Below are 23,188 nucleotides of genomic sequence, written 5' to 3'. Positions count from 1 at the left end.
TAAGGAACGGTTGGAGCCTCTCGAAAAAAACAAGACTCCCCCTGAAAATGTTTGATTGGCTGAAATAGTTTTTAATGGAGTCATCACGGCGTTAACTGCCACGCTTCATAATTTTAAATAGTCTTCAGTTAGCTAAAACATCAATTTCAATTTTAAGTAAGTCACTTAAAGCCCGGCTTAATCTTGCTGAAATGGATTTTTGTTTTAAAAAAAACCTCCAAAAGGTAAAAAGTAAGATTTCATAAATGGATATTTCGGTTCTGTTTCATTTCTAGCTTCCAAAGTCGCGCAGAATACACAGAAAACAAAATGATTCCTTTTTGGTGCAAAGTTTCAATGTTGATCTTATCACCGTGGCAACCATTGACTTGGTTCTTCTGCTTAGACCATTCCTATGGTTGCTATGGTGATAGAACTGATAGAACATTCCATTGGTTCCAACGTTCCAAACGTAGCAGTTGCTCTCAGTACGTTGATCAAATTAAACTGACCCGTTATGGTCTGTATCTGGAACATGGTGTGGTTTGTGCGTTCGATTGCGAACATAATCTCTAGGTAGAGGTCGGCTTCATTTGCCTTTCGTCCTCCACTACGTTTTCCTAATCCAACAAGTAATAACAGCATCATGAAGGTGCAGAGGCACCCCACGATTATCAGAAGAGTATCTAACATCTTCTCACTCGCCTGCTCTGCTGAGCAATGAGAAGTGTCTGAGTTTCACCTGCTTTATATAACCTCCTATGATGACATCACAGAGGCTGATGATGCAATAGTGGGCGTGGCTGCATCAAGTGGGCAGGGTCTAAATCATTTCAGTTCCAACCACAAATGAGACAAGTCCCTTAAAGCCTGGCTTAATCTTACAGAAATGGATTTTTGTTTAATAAAAAAAAAAAACAAAAGGTAAAAAGTAATATTTCATAAATGGATATTTCGGTTCTGTTTCATTTCTGGCTTGAAAAGTCGCGCAGAATACATGGAAAACAAAATGATTCCTTTTTGGTGCAAAGTTTCAATGTTGATCTTACCACCATGGCAACCATGGACCTGGTTCTTCTGCTTAGACCATTCCTATGGTTGCTATGGTGATAGACCTGATAGAACATTCCATTGGTTCCAACGTTCCAAATGTAGCTGTTGCTCTCAGTACGTTGATATTGCCCTTGATCAAATTAAACTGACCCGTTATCTTAGAACATTAACTGATAATTGCTAAATATCATACGTTATTTGTGGGAAATAATAATATTTTTAAATAAACAGCATGAACTATACTAAATGTTAACAGAATTTTATTGACACGTTAAATTGGAAGTTCAGTTTACAGATAACATGAAAATCCTCTGGTGGAGGTCAGTGTAGGATGATGGTCTTGGACTCCATGGTGTAGCCAGCGAGACAAACAGGCAGATGATGCAATAATAGGCGTGGCTGAATCAAGTGGGCGGGGCCTAAATCATTTCAGTTCCAACCACAAATGAGACAAGTCGTTGGCAAAGCAGGCTCAGGAGGGCCAACCACATATCCATACATGCGTGGTAGAGCAGCTTGTCAGCGTAACTACCAACATGTCAAGATCATGTCACAGGTGCAATCTCACCTCTCAAAGTCCCTCAAATAAATATAAAATATATTTTCTCCATTTGAGTTTTTCCTCATATTACTATGGCATTTAATTCCACCATCTAAGCGTGCCGACCCTGGCATATGTTGTGTACAGTCACCTACATAGACCTCATGTTCAATCTACATGTATGTACAAACACATGTATGGGATACATTTATAAAGGCCTTTTAAGAAAATTTTGTTTCTGTTCCTTTCTTTTTTTAACTTGATTTGTTAGATATTGGGACATACTGGGGAAAATGTTTTATGTAAATACAAAAAGGAGCACATGGGAGAAGACAATACCTGAGTCTAAGTAGCAATAGGTAATATCTATAATGCTGGAAGTGAAAAGTTATCCTAGGATGAGTGATGTTATTAAGGTGAGGGTATTAAACATGCATGGGATAGACATACGGCTCCTGAATCTAAGACAAGACCAACGACTGATTAAGGTTTGAGTCTTTACAGCAGGAGAAACGGGCGAGTAGACGGGGGCCGAATGGGGCCGATCTGTCGGCAGGTTCCATGATTCTATAATATTAGATTTAAAAGAGCAAAATGCGCTATGCGTTGCTTTGAGACCCTTTGTATCATATTTGTTCAACATTGTGGCTTCACAGAGTCACCTGTTAACCGCTACAATGTAGCAAAATAATGAAAGCATAATTCTGTATATTATGCTGTATGATGTAGCAAAAGGAAAAAAGAATGCATGCAATTTGTGACATGTATATGTTCTGTTACACACACACACACACTTTTTACGTAAAAAGTCTATAAGGGGAGGCCAAGGAACGGTTGGAGCCTCTCGAAAAAAACAAGACTCCCCCTGAAAATGTTTGATTGGCTGAAATAGTTTTTAATGGAGTCATCACGGCGTTAACTGCCACGCTTCATAATTTTAAATAGTCTTCAGTTAGCTAAAACATCAATTTCAATTTTAAGTAAGTCACTTAAAGCCCGGCTTAATCTTGCTGAAATGGATTTTTGTTTAAAAAAAAACCTCCAAAAGGTAAAAAGTAAGATTTCATAAATGGATATTTCGGTTCTGTTTCATTTCTAGCTTCCAAAGTCGCGCAGAATACACAGAAAACAAAATGATTCCTTTTTGGTGCAAAGTTTCAATGTTGATCTTATCACCGTGGCAACCATTGACTTGGTTCTTCTGCTTAGACCATTCCTATGGTTGCTATGGTGATAGAACTGATAGAACATTCCATTGGTTCCAACGTTCCAAACGTAGCAGTTGCTCTCAGTACGTTGATCAAATTAAACTGACCCGTTATGGTCTGTATCTGGAACATGGTGTGGTTTGTGCGTTCGATTGCGAACATAATCTCTAGGTAGAGGTCGGCTTCATTTGCCTTTCGTCCTCCACTACGTTTTCCTAATCCAACAAGTAATAAAAGCATCGTGAAGGTGCAGAGGCACCCCACGATTATCAGAAGAGTATCTAACATCTTCTCACTCGCCTGCTCTGCTGAGCAATGAGAAGTGTCTGAGTTTCACCTGCTTTATATAACCTCCTATGATGACATCACAGAGGCTGATGATGCAATAGTGGGCGTGGCTGCATCAGGTGGGCGGGGTCTAAATCATTTCAGTTCCAACCACAAATGAGACAAGTCCCTTAAAGCCTGGCTTAATCTTACAGAAATGGATTTTTGTTTAATAAAAAAACAAACAAAAGGTAAAAAGTAATATTTCATAAATGGATATTTCGGTTCTGTTTCATTTCTGGCTTGAAAAGTCGCGCAGAATACACGGAAAACAAAATGATTCCTTTTTGGTGCAAAGTTTCAATGTTGATCTTATCACCATGGCAACCATTGACCTGGTTCTTCTGCTTAGACCATTCCTATGGTTGCTATGGTGATAGACCTGATAGAACATTCCATTGGTTCCAACGTTCCAAATGTAGCTGTTGCTCTCAGTACCTTGATATTGCCCTTGATCAAATTAAACTGACCCGTTATCTTAGAACATTAACTGATAATTGCTAAATATCATACGTTATTTGTGGGAAATAATAATATTTTTAAATAAACAGCATGAACTATACTAAATGTTAACAGAATTTTATTGACACGTTAAATTGGAAGTTCAGTTTACAGATAACATGAAAATCCTCTGGTGGAGGTTAGTGTTGGATGATGGTCTTGGACTCCATGGTGTAGCCAGCGAGACAAACAGGCAGATGATGCAATAATAGGCGTGGCTGAATCAAGTGGGCGGGGCCTAAATCATTTCAGTTCCAACCACAAATGAGACAAGTCGTTGGCAAAGCAGGCTCAGGAGGGCCAACCACATATCCACACATGCGTGGTAGAGCAGCTTGTCAGCGTAACTACCAACATGTCAAGATCATGTCACAGGTGCAATCTCACCTCTCAAAGTCCCTCAAATAAATATAAAATATATTTTCTCCATTTGAGTTTTTCCTCATATTACTATGGCATTTAATTCCACCATCTAAGCGTGCCGACCCTGGCATATGTTGTGTACAGTCACCTACATAGACCTCATGTTCAATCTACATGTATGTACAAACACATGTATGGGATACATTTATAAAGGCCTTTTAAGAAAATTTTGTTTCTGTTCCTTTCTTTTTTTAACTTGATTTGTTAGATATTGGGACATACTGGGGAAAATGTTTTATGTAAATACAAAAAGGAGCACATGGGAGAAGACAATACCTGAGTCTAAGTAGCAATAGGTAATATCTATAATGCTGGAAGTGAAAAGTTATCCTAGGATGAGTGATGTTATTAAGGTGAGGGTATTAAACATGCATGGGATAGACATACGGCTCCTGAATCTAAGACAAGACCAACGACTGATTAAGGTTTGAGTCTTTACAGCAGGAGAAACGGGCGAGTAGACGGGGGCCGAATGGGGCCGATCTGTCGGCAGGTTCCATGATTCTATAATATTAGATTTAAAAGAGCAAAATGCGCTATGCGTTGCTTTGAGACCCTTTGTATCATATTTGTTCAACATTGTGGCTTCACAGAGTCACCTGTTAACCGCTACAATGTAGCAAAATAATGAAAGCATAATTCTGTATATTATGCTGTATGATGTAGCAAAAGGAAAAAAGAATGCATGCAATTTGTGACATGTATATGTTCTGTTACACACACACACACACTTTTTACGTAAAAAGTCTATAAGGGGAGGCCAAGGAACGGTTGGAGCCTCTCGAAAAAAACAAGACTCCCCCTGAAAATGTTTGATTGGCTGAAATAGTTTTTAATGGAGTCATCACGGCGTTAACTGCCACGCTTCATAATTTTAAATAGTCTTCAGTTAGCTAAAACATCAATTTCAATTTTAAGTAAGTCACTTAAAGCCCGGCTTAATCTTGCTGAAATGGATTTTTGTTTAAAAAAAAACCTCCAAAAGGTAAAAAGTAAGATTTCATAAATGGATATTTCGGTTCTGTTTCATTTCTAGCTTCCAAAGTCGCGCAGAATACACAGAAAACAAAATGATTCCTTTTTGGTGCAAAGTTTCAATGTTGATCTTATCACCGTGGCAACCATTGACTTGGTTCTTCTGCTTAGACCATTCCTATGGTTGCTATGGTGATAGAACTGATAGAACATTCCATTGGTTCCAACGTTCCAAACGTAGCAGTTGCTCTCAGTACGTTGATCAAATTAAACTGACCCGTTATGGTCTGTATCTGGAACATGGTGTGGTTTGTGCGTTCGATTGCGAACATAATCTATAGGTAGAGGTCGGCTTCATTTGCCTTTCGTCCTCCACTACGTTTTCCTAATCCAACAAGTAATAAAAGCATCGTGAAGGTGCAGAGGCACCCCACGATTATCAGAAGAGTATCTAACATCTTCTCACTCGCCTGCTCTGCTGAGCAATGAGAAGTGTCTGAGTTTCACCTGCTTTATATAACCTCCTATGATGACATCACAGAGGCTGATGATGCAATAGTGGGCGTGGCTGCATCAGGTGGGCGGGGTCTAAATCATTTCAGTTCCAACCACAAATGAGACAAGTCCCTTAAAGCCTGGCTTAATCTTACAGAAATGGATTTTTGTTTAATAAAAAAACAAACAAAAGGTAAAAAGTAATATTTCATAAATGGATATTTCGGTTCTGTTTCATTTCTGGCTTGAAAAGTCGCGCAGAATACACGGAAAACAAAATGATTCCTTTTTGGTGCAAAGTTTCAATGTTGATCTTATCACCATGGCAACCATTGACCTGGTTCTTCTGCTTAGACCATTCCTATGGTTGCTATGGTGATAGACCTGATAGAACATTCCATTGGTTCCAACGTTCCAAATGTAGCTGTTGCTCTCAGTACCTTGATATTGCCCTTGATCAAATTAAACTGACCCGTTATCTTAGAACATTAACTGATAATTGCTAAATATCATACGTTATTTGTGGGAAATAATAATATTTTTAAATAAACAGCATGAACTATACTAAATGTTAACAGAATTTTATTGACACGTTAAATTGGAAGTTCAGTTTACAGATAACATGAAAATCCTCTGGTGGAGGTCAGTGTAGGATGATGGTCTTGGACTCCATGGTGTAGCCAGCGAGACAAACAGGCAGATGATGCAATAATAGGCGTGGCTGAATCAAGTGGGCGGGGCCTAAATCATTTCAGTTCCAACCACAAATGAGACAAGTCGTTGGCAAAGCAGGCTCAGGAGGGCCAACCACATATCCATACATGCGTGGTAGAGCAGCTTGTCAGCGTAACTACCAACATGTCAAGATCATGTCACAGGTGCAATCTCACCTCTCAAAGTCCCTCAAATAAATATAAAATATATTTTCTCCATTTGAGTTTTTCCTCATATTACTATGGCATTTAATTCCACCATCTAAGCGTGCCAACCGTGGCATATGTTGTGTACAGTCACCTACATAGACCTCATGTTCAATCTACATGTATGTACAAACACATGTATGGGATACATTTATAAAGGCCTTTTAAGAAAATTTTGTTTCTGTTCCTTTCTTTTTTTAACTTGATTTGTTAGATATTGGGACATACTGGGGAAAATGTTTTATGTAAATACAAAAAGGAGCACATGGGAGAAGACAATACCTGAGTCTAAGTAGCAATAGGTAATATCTATAATGCTGGAAGTGAAAAGTTATCCTAGGATGAGTGATGTTATTAAGGTGAGGGTATTAAACATGCATGGGATAGACATACGGCTCCTGAATCTAAGACAAGACCAACGACTGATTAAGGTTTGAGTCTTTACAGCAGGAGAAACGGGCGAGTAGACGGGGGCCGAATGGGGCCGATCTGTCGGCAGGTTCCATGATTCTATAATATTAGATTTAAAAGAGCAAAATGCGCTATGCGTTGCTTTGAGACCCTTTGTATCATATTTGTTCAACATTGTGGCTTCACAGAGTCACCTGTTAACCGCTACAATGTAGCAAAATAATGAAAGCATAATTCTGTATATTATGCTGTATGATGTAGCAAAAGGAAAAAAGAATGCATGCAATTTGTGACATGTATATGTTGTTACACACACACACACACTTTTTCCGTAAAAAGTCTATAAGGGGAGGCCAAGGAACGGTTGGAGCCTCTCGAAAAAAACAAGACTCCCCCTGAAAATGTTTGATTGGCTGAAATAGTTTTTAATGGAGTCATCACGGCGTTAACTGCCACGCTTCATAATTTTAAATAGTCTTCAGTTAGCTAAAACATCAATTTCAATTTTAAGTAAGTCACTTAAAGCCCGGCTTAATCTTGCTGAAATGGATTTTTGTTTAAAAAAAAACCTCCAAAAGGTAAAAAGTAAGATTTCATAAATGGATATTTCGGTTCTGTTTCATTTCTAGCTTCCAAAGTCGCGCAGAATACACAGAAAACAAAATGATTCCTTTTTGGTGCAAAGTTTCAATGTTGATCTTATCACCGTGGCAACCATTGACTTGGTTCTTCTGCTTAGACCATTCCTATGGTTGCTATGGTGATAGAACTGATAGAACATTCCATTGGTTCCAACGTTCCAAACGTAGCAGTTGCTCTCAGTACGTTGATCAAATTAAACTGACCCGTTATGGTCTGTATCTGGAACATGGTGTGGTTTGTGCGTTCGATTGCGAACATAATCTCTAGGTAGAGGTCGGCTTCATTTGCCTTTCGTCCTCCACTACGTTTTCCTAATCCAACAAGTAATAAAAGCATCGTGAAGGTGCAGAGGCACCCCACGATTATCAGAAGAGTATCTAACATCTTCTCACTCGCCTGCTCTGCTGAGCAATGAGAAGTGTCTGAGTTTCACCTGCTTTATATAACCTCCTATGATGACATCACAGAGGCTGATGATGCAATATTGGGCGTGGCTGCATCAGGTGGGCGGGGTCTAAATCATTTCAGTTCCAACCACAAATGAGACAAGTCCCTTAAAGCCTGGCTTAATCTTACAGAAATGGATTTTTGTTTAATAAAAAAACAAACAAAAGGTAAAAAGTAATATTTCATAAATGGATATTTCGGTTCTGTTTCATTTCTGGCTTGAAAAGTCGCGCAGAATACACGGAAAACAAAATGATTCCTTTTTGGTGCAAAGTTTCAATGTTGATCTTATCACCATGGCAACCATTGACCTGGTTCTTCTGCTTAGACCATTCCTATGGTTGCTATGGTGATAGACCTGATAGAACATTCCATTGGTTCCAACGTTCCAAATGTAGCTGTTGCTCTCAGTACGTTGATATTGCCCTTGATCAAATTAAACTGACCCGTTATCTTAGAACATTAACTGATAATTGCTAAATATCATACGTTATTTGTGGGAAATAATAATATTTTTAAATAAACAGCATGAACTATACTAAATGTTAACAGAATTTTATTGACACGTTAAATTGGAAGTTCAGTTTACAGATAACATGAAAATCCTCTGGTGGAGGTTAGTGTAGGATGATGGTCTTGGACTCCATGGTGTAGCCAGCGAGACAAACAGGCAGATGATGCAATAATAGGCGTGGCTGAATCAAGTGGGCGGGGCCTAAATCATTTCAGTTCCAACCACAAATGAGACAAGTCGTTGGCAAAGCAGGCTCAGGAGGGCCAACCACATATCCATACATGCGTGGTAGAGCAGCTTGTCAGCGTAACTACCAACATGTCAAGATCATGTCACAGGTGCAATCTCACCTCTCAAAGTCCCTCAAATAAATATAAAATATATTTTCTCCATTTGAGTTTTTCCTCATATTACTATGGCATTTAATTCCACCATCTAAGCGTGCCGACCCTGGCATATGTTGTGTACAGTCACCTACATAGACCTCATGTTCAATCTACATGTATGTACAAACACATGTATGGGATACATTTATAAAGGCCTTTTAAGAAAATTTTGTTTCTGTTCCTTTCTTTTTTTAACTTGATTTGTTAGATATTGGGACATACTGGGGAAAATGTTTTATGTAAATACAAAAAGGAGCACATGGGAGAAGACAATACCTGAGTCTAAGTAGCAATAGGTAATATCTATAATGCTGGAAGTGAAAAGTTATCCTAGGATGAGTGATGTTATTAAGGTGAGGGTATTAAACATGCATGGGATAGACATACGGCTCCTGAATCTAAGACAAGACCAACGACTGATTAAGGTTTGAGTCTTTACAGCAGGAGAAACGGGCGAGTAGACGGGGGCCGAATGGGGCCGATCTGTCGGCAGGTTCCATGATTCTATAATATTAGATTTAAAAGAGCAAAATGCGCTATGCGTTGCTTTGAGACCCTTTGTATCATATTTGTTCAACATTGTGGCTTCACAGAGTCACCTGTTAACCGCTACAATGTAGCAAAATAATGAAAGCATAATTCTGTATATTATGCTGTATGATGTAGCAAAAGGAAAAAAGAATGCATGCAATTTGTGACATGTATATGTTCTGTTACACACACACACACACTTTTTACGTAAAAAGTCTATAAGGGGAGGCCAAGGAACGGTTGGAGCCTCTCGAAAAAAACAAGACTCCCCCTGAAAATGTTTGATTGGCTGAAATAGTTTTTAATGGAGTCATCACGGCGTTAACTGCCACGCTTCATAATTTTAAATAGTCTTCAGTTAGCTAAAACATCAATTTCAATTTTAAGTAAGTCACTTAAAGCCCGGCTTAATCTTGCTGAAATGGATTTTTGTTTAAAAAAAAACCTCCAAAAGGTAAAAAGTAAGATTTCATAAATGGATATTTCGGTTCTGTTTCATTTCTAGCTTCCAAAGTCGCGCAGAATACACAGAAAACAAAATGATTCCTTTTTGGTGCAAAGTTTCAATGTTGATCTTATCACCGTGGCAACCATTGACTTGGTTCTTCTGCTTAGACCATTCCTATGGTTGCTATGGTGATAGAACTGATAGAACATTCCATTGGTTCCAACGTTCCAAACGTAGCAGTTGCTCTCAGTACGTTGATCAAATTAAACTGACCCGTTATGGTCTGTATCTGGAACATGGTGTGGTTTGTGCGTTCGATTGCGAACATAATCTCTAGGTAGAGGTCGGCTTCATTTGCCTTTCGTCCTCCACTACGTTTTCCTAATCCAACAAGTAATAAAAGCATCGTGAAGGTGCAGAGGCACCCCACGATTATCAGAAGAGTATCTAACATCTTCTCACTCGCCTGCTCTGCTGAGCAATGAGAAGTGTCTGAGTTTCACCTGCTTTATATAACCTCCTATGATGACATCACAGAGGCTGATGATGCAATAGTGGGCGTGGCTGCATCAGGTGGGCGGGGTCTAAATCATTTCAGTTCCAACCACAAATGAGACAAGTCCCTTAAAGCCTGGCTTAATCTTACAGAAATGGATTTTTGTTTAATAAAAAAACAAACAAAAGGTAAAAAGTAATATTTCATAAATGGATATTTCGGTTCTGTTTCATTTCTGGTTTGAAAAGTCGCGCAGAATACACGGAAAACAAAATGATTCCTTTTTGGTGCAAAGTTTCAATGTTGATCTTATCACCATGGCAACCATTGACCTGGTTCTTCTGCTTAGACCATTCCTATGGTTGCTATGGTGATAGACCTGATAGAACATTCCATTGGTTCCAACGTTCCAAATGTAGCTGTTGCTCTCAGTACCTTGATATTGCCCTTGATCAAATTAAACTGACCCGTTATCTTAGAACATTAACTGATAATTGCTAAATATCATACGTTATTTGTGGGAAATAATAATATTTTTAAATAAACAGCATGAACTATACTAAATGTTAACAGAATTTTATTGACACGTTAAATTGGAAGTTCAGTTTACAGATAACATGAAAATCCTCTGGTGGAGGTCAGTGTAGGATGATGGTCTTGGACTCCATGGTGTAGCCAGCGAGACAAACAGGCAGATGATGCAATAATAGGCGTGGCTGAATCAAGTGGGCGGGGCCTAAATCATTTCAGTTCCAACCACAAATGAGACAAGTCGTTGGCAAAGCAGGCTCAGGAGGGCCAACCACATATCCATACATGCGTGGTAGAGCAGCTTGTCAGCGTAACTACCAACATGTCAAGATCATGTCACAGGTGCAATCTCACCTCTCAAAGTCCCTCAAATAAATATAAAATATATTTTCTCCATTTGAGTTTTTCCTCATATTACTATGGCATTTAATTCCACCATCTAAGCGTGCCGACCCTGGCATATGTTGTGTACAGTCACCTACATAGACCTCATGTTCAATCTACATGTATGTACAAACACATGTATGGGATACATTTATAAAGGCCTTTTAAGAAAATTTTGTTTCTGTTCCTTTCTTTTTTTAACTTGATTTGTTAGATATTGGGACATACTGGGGAAAATGTTTTATGTAAATACAAAAAGGAGCACATGGGAGAAGACAATACCTGAGTCTAAGTAGCAATAGGTAATATCTATAATGCTGGAAGTGAAAAGTTATCCTAGGATGAGTGATGTTATTAAGGTGAGGGTATTAAACATGCATGGGATAGACATACGGCTCCTGAATCTAAGACAAGACCAACGACTGATTAAGGTTTGAGTCTTTACAGCAGGAGAAACGGGCGAGTAGACGGGGGCCGAATGGGGCCGATCTGTCGGCAGGTTCCATGATTCTATAATATTAGATTTAAAAGAGCAAAATGCGCTATGCGTTGCTTTGAGACCCTTTGTATCATATTTGTTCAACATTGTGGCTTCACAGAGTCACCTGTTAACCGCTACAATGTAGCAAAATAATGAAAGCATAATTCTGTATATTATGCTGTATGATGTAGCAAAAGGAAAAAAGAATGCATGCAATTTGTGACATGTATATGTTCTGTTACACACACACACACACTTTTTACGTAAAAAGTCTATAAGGGGAGGCCAAGGAACGGTTGGAGCCTCTCGAAAAAAACAAGACTCCCCCTGAAAATGTTTGATTGGCTGAAATAGTTTTTAATGGAGTCATCACGGCGTTAACTGCCACGCTTCATAATTTTAAATAGTCTTCAGTTAGCTAAAACATCAATTTCAATTTTAAGTAAGTCACTTAAAGCCCGGCTTAATCTTGCTGAAATGGATTTTTGTTTAAAAAAAAACCTCCAAAAGGTAAAAAGTAAGATTTCATAAATGGATATTTCGGTTCTGTTTCATTTCTAGCTTCCAAAGTCGCGCAGAATACACAGAAAACAAAATGATTCCTTTTTGGTGCAAAGTTTCAATGTTGATCTTATCACCGTGGCAACCATTGACTTGGTTCTTCTGCTTAGACCATTCCTATGGTTGCTATGGTGATAGAACTGATAGAACATTCCATTGGTTCCAACGTTCCAAACGTAGCAGTTGCTCTCAGTACGTTGATCAAATTAAACTGACCCGTTATGGTCTGTATCTGGAACATGGTGTGGTTTGTGCGTTCGATTGCGAACATAATCTCTAGGTAGAGGTCGGCTTCATTTGCCTTTCGTCCTCCACTACGTTTTCCTAATCCAACAAGTAATAAAAGCATCGTGAAGGTGCAGAGGCACCCCACGATTATCAGAAGAGTATCTAACATCTTCTCACTCGCCTGCTCTGCTGAGCAATGAGAAGTGTCTGAGTTTCACCTGCTTTATATAACCTCCTATGATGACATCACAGAGGCTGATGATGCAATAGTGGGCGTGGCTGCATCAGGTGGGCGGGGTCTAAATCATTTCAGTTCCAACCACAAATGAGACAAGTCCCTTAAAGCCTGGCTTAATCTTACAGAAATGGATTTTTGTTTAATAAAAAAACAAACAAAAGGTAAAAAGTAATATTTCATAAATGGATATTTCGGTTCTGTTTCATTTCTGGCTTGAAAAGTCGCGCAGAATACACGGAAAACAAAATGATTCCTTTTTGGTGCAAAGTTTCAATGTTGATCTTATCACCATGGCAACCATTGACCTGGTTCTTCTGCTTAGACCATTCCTATGGTTGCTATGGTGATAGACCTGATAGAACATTCCATTGGTTCCAACGTTCCAAATGTAGCTGTTGCTCTCAGTACCTTGATATTGCCCTTGATCAAATTAAACTGACCCGTTATCTTAGAACATTAACTGATAATTGCTAAATATCATACGTTATTTGTGGGAAATAATAATATTTTTAAATAAACAGCATGAACTATACTAAATGTTAACAGAATTTTATTGACACGTTAAATTGGAAGTTCAGTTTACAGATAACATGAAAATCCTCTGGTGGAGGTTAGTGTTGGATGATGGTCTTGGACTCCATGGTGTAGCCAGCGAGACAAACAGGCAGATGATGCAATAATAGGCGTGGCTGAATCAAGTGGGCGGGGCCTAAATCATTTCAGTTCCAACCACAAATGAGACAAGTCGTTGGCAAAGCAGGCTCAGGAGGGCCAACCACATATCCATACATGCGTGGTAGAGCAGCTTGTCAGCGTAACTACCAACATGTCAAGATCATGTCACAGGTGCAATCTCACCTCTCAAAGTCCCTCAAATAAATATAAAATATATTTTCTCCATTTGAGTTTTTCCTCATATTACTATGGCATTTAATTCCACCATCTAAGCGTGCCGACCCTGGCATATGTTGTGTACAGTCACCTATATAGACCTCATGTTCAATCTACATGTATGTACAAACACATGTATGGGATACATTTATAAAGGCCTTTTAAGAAAATTTTGTTTCTGTTCCTTTCTTTTTTTAACTTGATTTGTTAGATATTGGGACATACTGGGGAAAATGTTTTATGTAAATACAAAAAGGAGCACATGGGAGAAGACAATACCTGAGTCTAAGTAGCAATAGGTAATATCTATAATGCTGGAAGTGAAAAGTTATCCTAGGATGAGTGATGTTATTAAGGTGAGGGTATTAAACATGCATGGGATAGACATACGGCTCCTGAATCTAAGACAAGACCAACGACTGATTAAGGTTTGAGTCTTTACAGCAGGAGAAACGGGCGAGTAGACGGGGGCCGAATGGGGCCGATCTGTCGGCAGGTTCCATGATTCTATAATATTAGATTTAAAAGAGCAAAATGCGCTATGCGTTGCTTTGAGACCCTTTGTATCATATTTGTTCAACCTTGTGGCTTCACAGAGTCACCTGTTAACCGCTACAATGTAGCAAAATAATGAAAGCATAATTCTGTATATTATGCTGTATGATGTAGCAAAAGGAAAAAAGAATGCATGCAATTTGTGACATGTATATGTTCTGTTACACACACACACACACTTTTTACGTAAAAAGTCTATAAGGGGAGGCCAAGGAACGGTTGGAGCCTCTCGAAAAAAACAAGACTCCCCCTGAAAATGTTTGATTGGCTGAAATAGTTTTTAATGGAGTCATCACGGCGTTAACTGCCACGCTTCATAATTTTAAATAGTCTTCAGTTAGCTAAAACATCAATTTCAATTTTAAGTAAGTCACTTAAAGCCCGGCTTAATCTTGCTGAAATGGATTTTTGTTTAAAAAAAAACCTCCAAAAGGTAAAAAGTAAGATTTCATAAATGGATATTTCGGTTCTGTTTCATTTCTAGCTTCCAAAGTCGCGCAGAATACACAGAAAACAAAATGATTCCTTTTTGGTGCAAAGTTTCAATGTTGATCTTATCACCGTGGCAACCATTGACTTGGTTCTTCTGCTTAGACCATTCCTATGGTTGCTATGGTGATAGAACTGATAGAACATTCCATTGGTTCCAACGTTCCAAACGTAGCAGTTGCTCTCAGTACGTTGATCAAATTAAACTGACCCGTTATGGTCTGTATCTGGAACATGGTGTGGTTTGTGCGTTCGATTGCGAACATAATCTCTAGGTAGAGGTCGGCTTCATTTGCCTTTCGTCCTCCACTACGTTTTCCTAATCCAACAAGTAATAAAAGCATCGTGAAGGTGCAGAGGCACCCCACGATTATCAGAAGAGTATCTAACATCTTCTCACTCGCCTGCTCTGCTGAGCAATGAGAAGTGTCTGAGTTTCACCTGCTTTATATAACCTCCTATGATGACATCACAGAGGCTGATGATGCAATAGTGGGCGTGGCTGCATCAGGTGGGCGGGGTCTAAATCATTTCAGTTCCAACCACAAATGAGACAAGTCCCTTAAAGCCTGGCTTAATCTTACAGAAATGGATTTTTGTTTAATAAAAAAAAAAACAAAAGGTAAAAAGTAATATTTCATAAATGGATATTTCGGTTCTGTTTCATTTCTGGCTTGAAAAGTCGCGCAGAATACACGGAAAACAAAATGATTCCTTTTTGGTGCAAAGTTTCAATGTTGATCTTATCACCATGGCAACCATTGACCTGGTTCTTCTGCTTAGACCATTCCTATGGTTGCTATGGTGATAGACCTGATAGAACATTCCATTGGTTCCAACGTTCCAAATGTAGCTGTTGCTCTCAGTACCTTGATATTGCCCTTGATCAAATTAAACTGACCCGTTATCTTAGAACATTAACTGATAATTGCTAAATATCATACGTTATTTGTGGGAAATAATAATATTTTTAAATAAACAGCATGAACTATACTAAATGTTAACAGAATTTTATTGACACGTTAAATTGGAAGTTCAGTTTACAGATAACATGAAAATCCTCTGGTGGAGGTCAGTGTAGGATGATGGTCTTGGACTCCATGGTGTAGCCAGCGAGACAAACAGGCAGATGATGCAATAATAGGCGTGGCTGAATCAAGTGGGCGGGGCCTAAATCATTTCAGTTCCAACCACAAATGAGACAAGTCGTTGGCAAAGCAGGCTCAGGAGGGCCAACCACATATCCATACATGCGTGGTAGAGCAGCTTGTCAGCGTAACTACCAACATGTCAAGATCATGTCACAGGTGCAATCTCACCTCTCAAAGTCCCTCAAATAAATATAAAATATATTTTCTCCATTTGAGTTTTTCCTCATATTACTATGGCATTTAATTCCACCATCTAAGCGTGCCGACCCTGGCATATGTTGCGTACAGTCACCTACATAGACCTCATGTTCAATCTACATGTATGTACAAACACATGTATGGGATACATTTATAAAGGCCTTTTAAGAAAATTTTGTTTCTGTTCCTTTCTTTTTTTAACTTGATTTGTTAGATATTGGGACATACTGGGGAAAATGTTTTATGTAAATACAAAAAGGAGCACATGGGAGAAGACAATACCTGAGTCTAAGTAGCAATAGGTAATATCTATAATTCTGGAAGTGAAAAGTTATCCTAGGATGAGTGATGTTATTAAGGTGAGGGTATTACTGCTTTTAAGATGTCATACACAGATTGTGTATTGTAAAACTGGATTTTAAGTAATCCACTTTATGTGGGCCCAATGTAATTTAAGTCATGTGATAGCATACCCTATAATTTCTAAAGGTTTCTATTTTCCCATAATAAGCAAATTATAGATTTTGAAATGACACCCACTACTCAGCGTTCAACCGTTATTACTGTTGTCCTTCGATTCCTTAGCATGTCTTTAATAACTTTCAAGTACTAATCCATCACATCCTTCCTCGGCATCTCTTATTTCCAGGACTGAGCCCGGTATCATTGGACCTTGAATGACGCATTTTGGACCCCTCCAATATGAATATATATTTCACTATGGATGTGTTAATGCCATTACCCTGACAGCCGTGCCAGCCAGTAACAATGTACTATCAACCTTATTGCCGTTGCACATTAGACCAATAGCTTGCAATCGCCAAACAGAAATGGCTCATCGGTAGTTGTTATCCTTAATTTCTGCCCATATGTAGTCTATGAAATAGGCATATTAAGGGGCAGGGGCCTTACCAAAAATTTTGATTCAGTGGCCTATTGATGATCTATGTACATGGGGAAATGTTTACAAGCATCATGTTTTTCATAATCGATTAGTTGGACGATTATTGTTTCGATTAATCGGATAAAAAAATAAATGTCAATTTTTCATGTATTTAAAATAATTTATTAAACAAACAGGATTTTAAAAACAAACAGCAGAAAAAAAAAAACTTTTTTATTTCCCAACCTGCCCCCCCAGTTATGCACATTTGAGCCCAGGCTTGCCACACTGCCTGCCAGATATGCCACATACCCCCAGATATGCCACCCTATATGCCTTATACCCCGATATGTCACTCCGTCCTCCCCAAGTATGCCGTATACCCCTCTGATATCCCATAGTGCACTCATAGATTTGCAGACTCGTTCACAGTCAATACTTTTATAAATAAATAAAGGGTTAATCTTCACTGCCCCAGGATTTAGATTCCCCTCAGTTTGCCCCCCCCTTACCTCTAACTGCACCTTAAGTTAACCTCATTAACTTAATTAAATTAACCCTCAGTGCTCAGCATTAAATTATTCCTGAAGAGAAGACCCCATTAACCATAACTGCCCCTAAATTAACCCTAAACACCACATGAACTATAACTGCCACTAAATTAACCCTAAACACCCCATCAACCACAAATGCCCCTAAATTAACCCTAAACACACCATTAAATATAACTGCCCCTAAATTAACCCTGAAGACCCCATCAACCACAACTGACCCTAAATTAACCCATTAACTATAACTGTCCCTAAATTAACTCCAAACACCCCATTAACTATAACTGCCCCTAAATTAACCCTGAAGACCCCATCAACCACAACTGCCCCTAAATTAACCCCTTTCAGCAGCCCAAATATTAATGTTATACTCACAGGACGCTATAGGAAATGGGAGGGACTGGTAAGTAGGAACTGCTGTGGGTCACAAACGGATTATAAAATGAGGGGTATTTTTCAGAGCATTTGCTCTGAAAAAACCCTTGTTTTATAATCGTTAAAAGCCAATTCAACGAAACGATAATTAGTTGGCAACGATTTTCATTATCGATAAGTTGTTGCAGCCCTAACCGTAAGTTAAACTTATTAAATTGATTAAGTTAACTCTTCAGTCCTCAGCATTAAATTAACCCTAAAGACCCCAATAACCATAACTGCCCCTAAATTAACCCTAAAGACCCCATCAACCATAAACAAATGGCAGAATAAAAAAACCTTGATAAAATGCATTTCTTGTTTTTATTTCCCAACCTGGCCCCCCAGTTATGAACCATTGGTTGATGGCAGACGAGCCCCCTGCTGGCGACCAATAGAGTCGCTCGTACAGACTCCTGGTGCCGTGACTTGGCCAGGAGAGACCGCTGGTCTCCCTGCTCTATCAGTTAAATGTCCGTACGAACGACCAATAAAGCCGCTTCTACGGACATTTAACTGATAGAGCAGGAGACCAGCGGTCTCTCTCGGCCAACTTACGGCACCAGGAGTTTAAAAGTCTGTACGAGCGACTCTATTGGTCGCTCGTACAGACTTTTAAAATCCTGGTGCCGTAAGTTGGCTGGGAGAGACCCCTTGGCGCATCAAATGAGGGGCTGCATGTATTAGTAGCACAAGACTGGAGTGCACATGACAAATTAACTTGCTGCTTTCAATTTTTTTTTGTAAGTGTGATATTCACTTATTTGTTTTGCACGTCAGATTTGTGATACAAATACAAATAAGACCTCATTTGCTGCAGTTAGGGGTGTAGTTTCTAAAAATATATAGTTTTGTTGGCATATTTTACCATCCCAGGCAGCTAGAGCTGTTTAATTGATGGCAGCCATGCATTAAATTTAAAGATGTCTTTTGTGATAGTCTAGTAAATTGACCTTTTAGCAATAAAATATTAGAAAAACAGTCTACGGTTCTAAATTCCTGTTTATTTTAGACTGGTTACCTACTACAAATATTAAGCAACACAGGTTTTGATATTAGAGTTTAGAAAAACAAAATTACAAACTAGTTTTTATTGAGTCAGAAGTGAAAAAAAATACACTTTTTTCCCCATTTTTGGCTTTATTTTTCTAACCTAATGAGACATACACGTATAAAAATGGTATATTTGGAATCTGCTGGGTGCGCTGAAAAACAATATATGGTTTGTATAGTTTATTCCCAATAAATGTACTTCTAAACGTGTTTAACCCCTTCAGGACCGGGATTTTAATACTAACGTGTCTCTAAAGGACTGGAGACGTTTTTGTGTTTTTGCTGTTTTTCTTCAACTCTAATTTCTCTCTTATCAATTAGTGCACCCACACAAATCATACAAGTACGGCTTTCTTTAGGGTTAAATTAAACCTAAAGACCCCATCAGCCATAACTGCCTCTAAAGACCCCATCAACCATAACTGCCTCTAAAGACCCCATCAACCATAACTGCCACTAAATTATCGCTCAACACCCCATTAGCCATAACTGCCCCTCACATTCAGAGAGCAAAACAACATTGAGAATCTGCCAGTTTAAGAGTAACTTGTAACTGCCCATCTGAGTAACTACATTTAACACCAAGATGAAATCCTTTAAAACGTTTGTAAATCAGAGGGTATTTCAATCCATCACTTTGAAAGGGTGGTGGGTAAGTGGAATAGTGTCCCAAGAGAAGAGGCAGAGGTTAATGCAGTGAGAGGACAGAGTCTTGAAAAACAGACAGATTAGGTGGGCTGCATGGATCATATCTGCTGTCAAATTCTATTTCTAATTTGAAGAAGACCTTCCAGGTCTCTGTCAATGCAGGTGCTCCATAAGATTACGACGACAACTATGATTTGGTTCTCACGAGCTTGTGGGGACTAAAGGCACAAAACATCAAGAGGTAGACACCACGTAGGTGGGGAGAACATCTGAGCAGAGTAAGAACAGTTAAATAGCCTCCAACCACCACCGCTAGCCTCCAAACACCACTGCTAGCCTCCAAACACAACTATCAATCCTACAACCTGTAGATCTAACTTGTATCCTGACCTGGAGATCTACCAGCTTATTGAACCTCCACACAATGTGACAACGGAAACTCCTCAAAACCTAGCATTTTAATGCATAATGCCAACAACAACATGAAACCCACATGTTGTGCACTAAATGGAAAAGTCCCTAGACAATGACACAACAGTGGGAATACCAGACCCTAAAGCTATTACTGTGGGCAAGAAAAAAATTCCCCACTGGACCATAATATTAACAGTGCAGTAGTGTCATGTATACCCCCCTCTATAACGTCTTACAATAGGGAAAGATGTTACTGTGGAAATTTAAAGATATAGCGCCTCAAATATTAGCCCATTGGTTAAAAACTGACATTTTTCATTCTATATGGGGTAAAAAGGAATTACCCCATTATACTGATATATTTACACTCCATATTCCTCACTTATCCCCCTACAATATCTTACAATATGATATAAATTTACTGTGGAAATTTAAAGATATAGAGCCCCAAATATCAGCCTATTGCTTAGAAACTGGCATGTTTCAAAATTCTATAAGGGGTAAATCTCCATTCAACCAATATATTTACACTACCATATATCTCACACACATCCGCCTCTATAATATCTTACAATGTGGTATTACTAAACTGGAAATATTAAGATATTGCGCCCAAATATGAGCCCAGTAGTTACTGATATTTTTCAATATTCTATATGGGTTAAAAAACAAACAAAAAAAGACAAACAATGCAGTGTAACACATACCCTCCCACTGTTAATATCTTACAATGTGGAAAGATTTTACTGTGGAAACTTAGAGATACAGCATCCCAAATATCAACTCAGTAGTTAGAAACTGACATTTTTCAACATTCTACATGGGGTAAAAAAAAAAATTCTTCATTGGACCGATATAATTATACCACATATACCTCACACACAAATCCCTACAATATCTTACAAAATGGCATTTTACTGTGGACATGTAAAGATATAGCGCCACAAATATCTGCCCAGTAGTTAGAAACTGACATTTTTCAATATTCTATATGGGTAAAAAGCATCGCATATACCCTCCTCTGTAATATCTTACAATATAAAAAGATCTAACTGTGGAAATGTAAAGGTATTTGGCCACACAAATCCACAGTAGGGCTGAAACAACTAATCGATAAAATCGATAATAATCGATTATAAAAATCGTTGGCAACGAATTTCATCATCGATTAATCGAATCGATTTTTATCGATTATAAAAAGAGGTTTTTTTCAGAGCAAATGCTCTGAAAAACTCCTCTCCTTATAATAATCCGATCTCAAACAGAGATCGGATTATAACACCGGAATCCAGATCCCCCGCAACGCTGCAGGGGACCTGGATTCCCCTCGCTGTCGGCCGGTCTCTCACTTCCGTCTCTCTCCCCCCTCCCATACACCCCTCTGACTCCTCCCCCTCCCATACATCACTCTGCCTCTCTCCCGGCTCCGTTACTGACAAGGACTTTCACTGCAGCTTCATAGAAGCCACAGTGTAAGTGAAGGGCAGTAATGGAGGCTGTCTGTGCACAGACAGCCTCCATTACTGTCAGTAACGGAGCCGGGTAGAGAGGCAGAGCGGTGTATGGGAGGGGGAGGAGTCAGAGGGGTGTATGGGATCCACCCTCCCATACACCACTGTGGCTCCTCCCCCTCCCATACGCCACTCTGCCTCTCTACCCGGCTCCCTGGTGTCTAGTGAAGATCCGTTGCTGACAGGAGGCAGAGTGGAGTATGGGAGGGGGGAGGAGGCAGAGTAGAGTATGGGAGGGGGGAGGCAGAGTGGAGTATGGGAGGGGGAGGGGCTAGAGTTGTATGGTAGAGGGGAGGAGCGAGAGTGGTGTATGGGAGGGGGAGGAGGCAGAGTGGAGTATGGGAGGAGGCAGAGTGGAGTATGGGAGGGGGGAGGAGGCAAAGTGGTGTATGGGAGGGGGAGGAGGCAAAGTGGTGTATGGGAGGGGGAGGAGGCAAAGTGATGTATGGGAGGGGGAGGAGGCAGAGTGGTGTATGGGAGGGGGAGGAGGCAGAGTGGAGTATGGGAGGGGGAGGAGCCAGAGTGGTGTATGGGAGGGGGAGGAGTCAGAGTGGTGTATGGGAGGGGGAGGAGGCAGAGTGGAGTATAGGAGGGAGAGGAGCCAGAGTGGTGTATGGGAGGGGGAGGAGCCAGAGTGGTGTATGGGAGGGGGAGGAGCCAGAGTGGTGTATGGGATGGGGAGGAGCCAAAGTTGTGTATGGATGAGTTATAGTGGTGTATGGGGGGTATTATGAATTTCAGGGCATATAGGGGGTATAAGGCATATCGATATTAGGCATATCAGGGGGTCATAAAACATCTGGGGGTAAAAAGGTATATAAGGGGGCTCAGTTGCATATCACTGGCATATAAGGAGTATAAGGCATATCAGGGGCACAGTGGCATATCAGGGGGCACAGTGGAATCTGGCATACAAGAGGTATAAGGCATATATGGGGGCAGAGTGGCAAGCTGGGGGTCTGATGTGCATAACCGGGGGCAGTTTGGTAAATAAAAAAAGCAAGGCTTTTTTTCTCATAGTTTTTATTAAATATGAAAAATAGTTAACATATGAATTAATATTTACTAATAACTTAAAACCTAGTTTGAGAAACACCGTGTTTGGGTTCTTGTAGCTTTTATTATTATGTCAGTAAAATAAGAAGGTGAATAGAGAGAGGCCATTGCAATAAAGAGATGAAAGTGTAAATTGTACATTTTTTATTACATTATTTTAAATTTAAAAAAAATTGCATTTTTTTATCCGATTAATCGGAAAAATCGGCCAACTAATCGATTATTAAAATAATCGTTAGTTGCAGCCCTAATCCACAGAAAAAAAATCTCCTAACACCTCACACTCACCCCCTTCTATAATATCTTACAACATGAAGAGATTTTTCTGTGAAAATGTAAAGATATAGCTCCCCAAAAAGCAGCTTATTTAACAGTATAAACAGCAGTCACCTTAGAGCTAACATTCAGATTCAAATCCAAACCCTGCAGACAACAACCTGTCCCGTCGGTATATTTTCTATTGCTTTTCCAACGCAATTCTCTTGACTCTCTTAAAGAATCAGGCAAAATTAGGGAAAAAGCACATTAAGTGTCTTTAAAGATAAGATAAAGATAAGAGCCTCTGTGGCAAAGTAAAGTATGGAGTCAGCAACAATCCCCATACATATACATCTAAACATATAGCATTCCCACATGTAAACATACATATGCACA

The sequence above is a fragment of the Spea bombifrons genome, chromosome 9 (genome assembly GCF_027358695.1).
Source record: "Spea bombifrons isolate aSpeBom1 chromosome 9, aSpeBom1.2.pri, whole genome shotgun sequence".
NCBI classification, from domain to species: Eukaryota; Metazoa; Chordata; class Amphibia; order Anura; family Pelobatidae; genus Spea; species Spea bombifrons.
Note: the sequence above shows the minus strand (reverse complement) of the source record.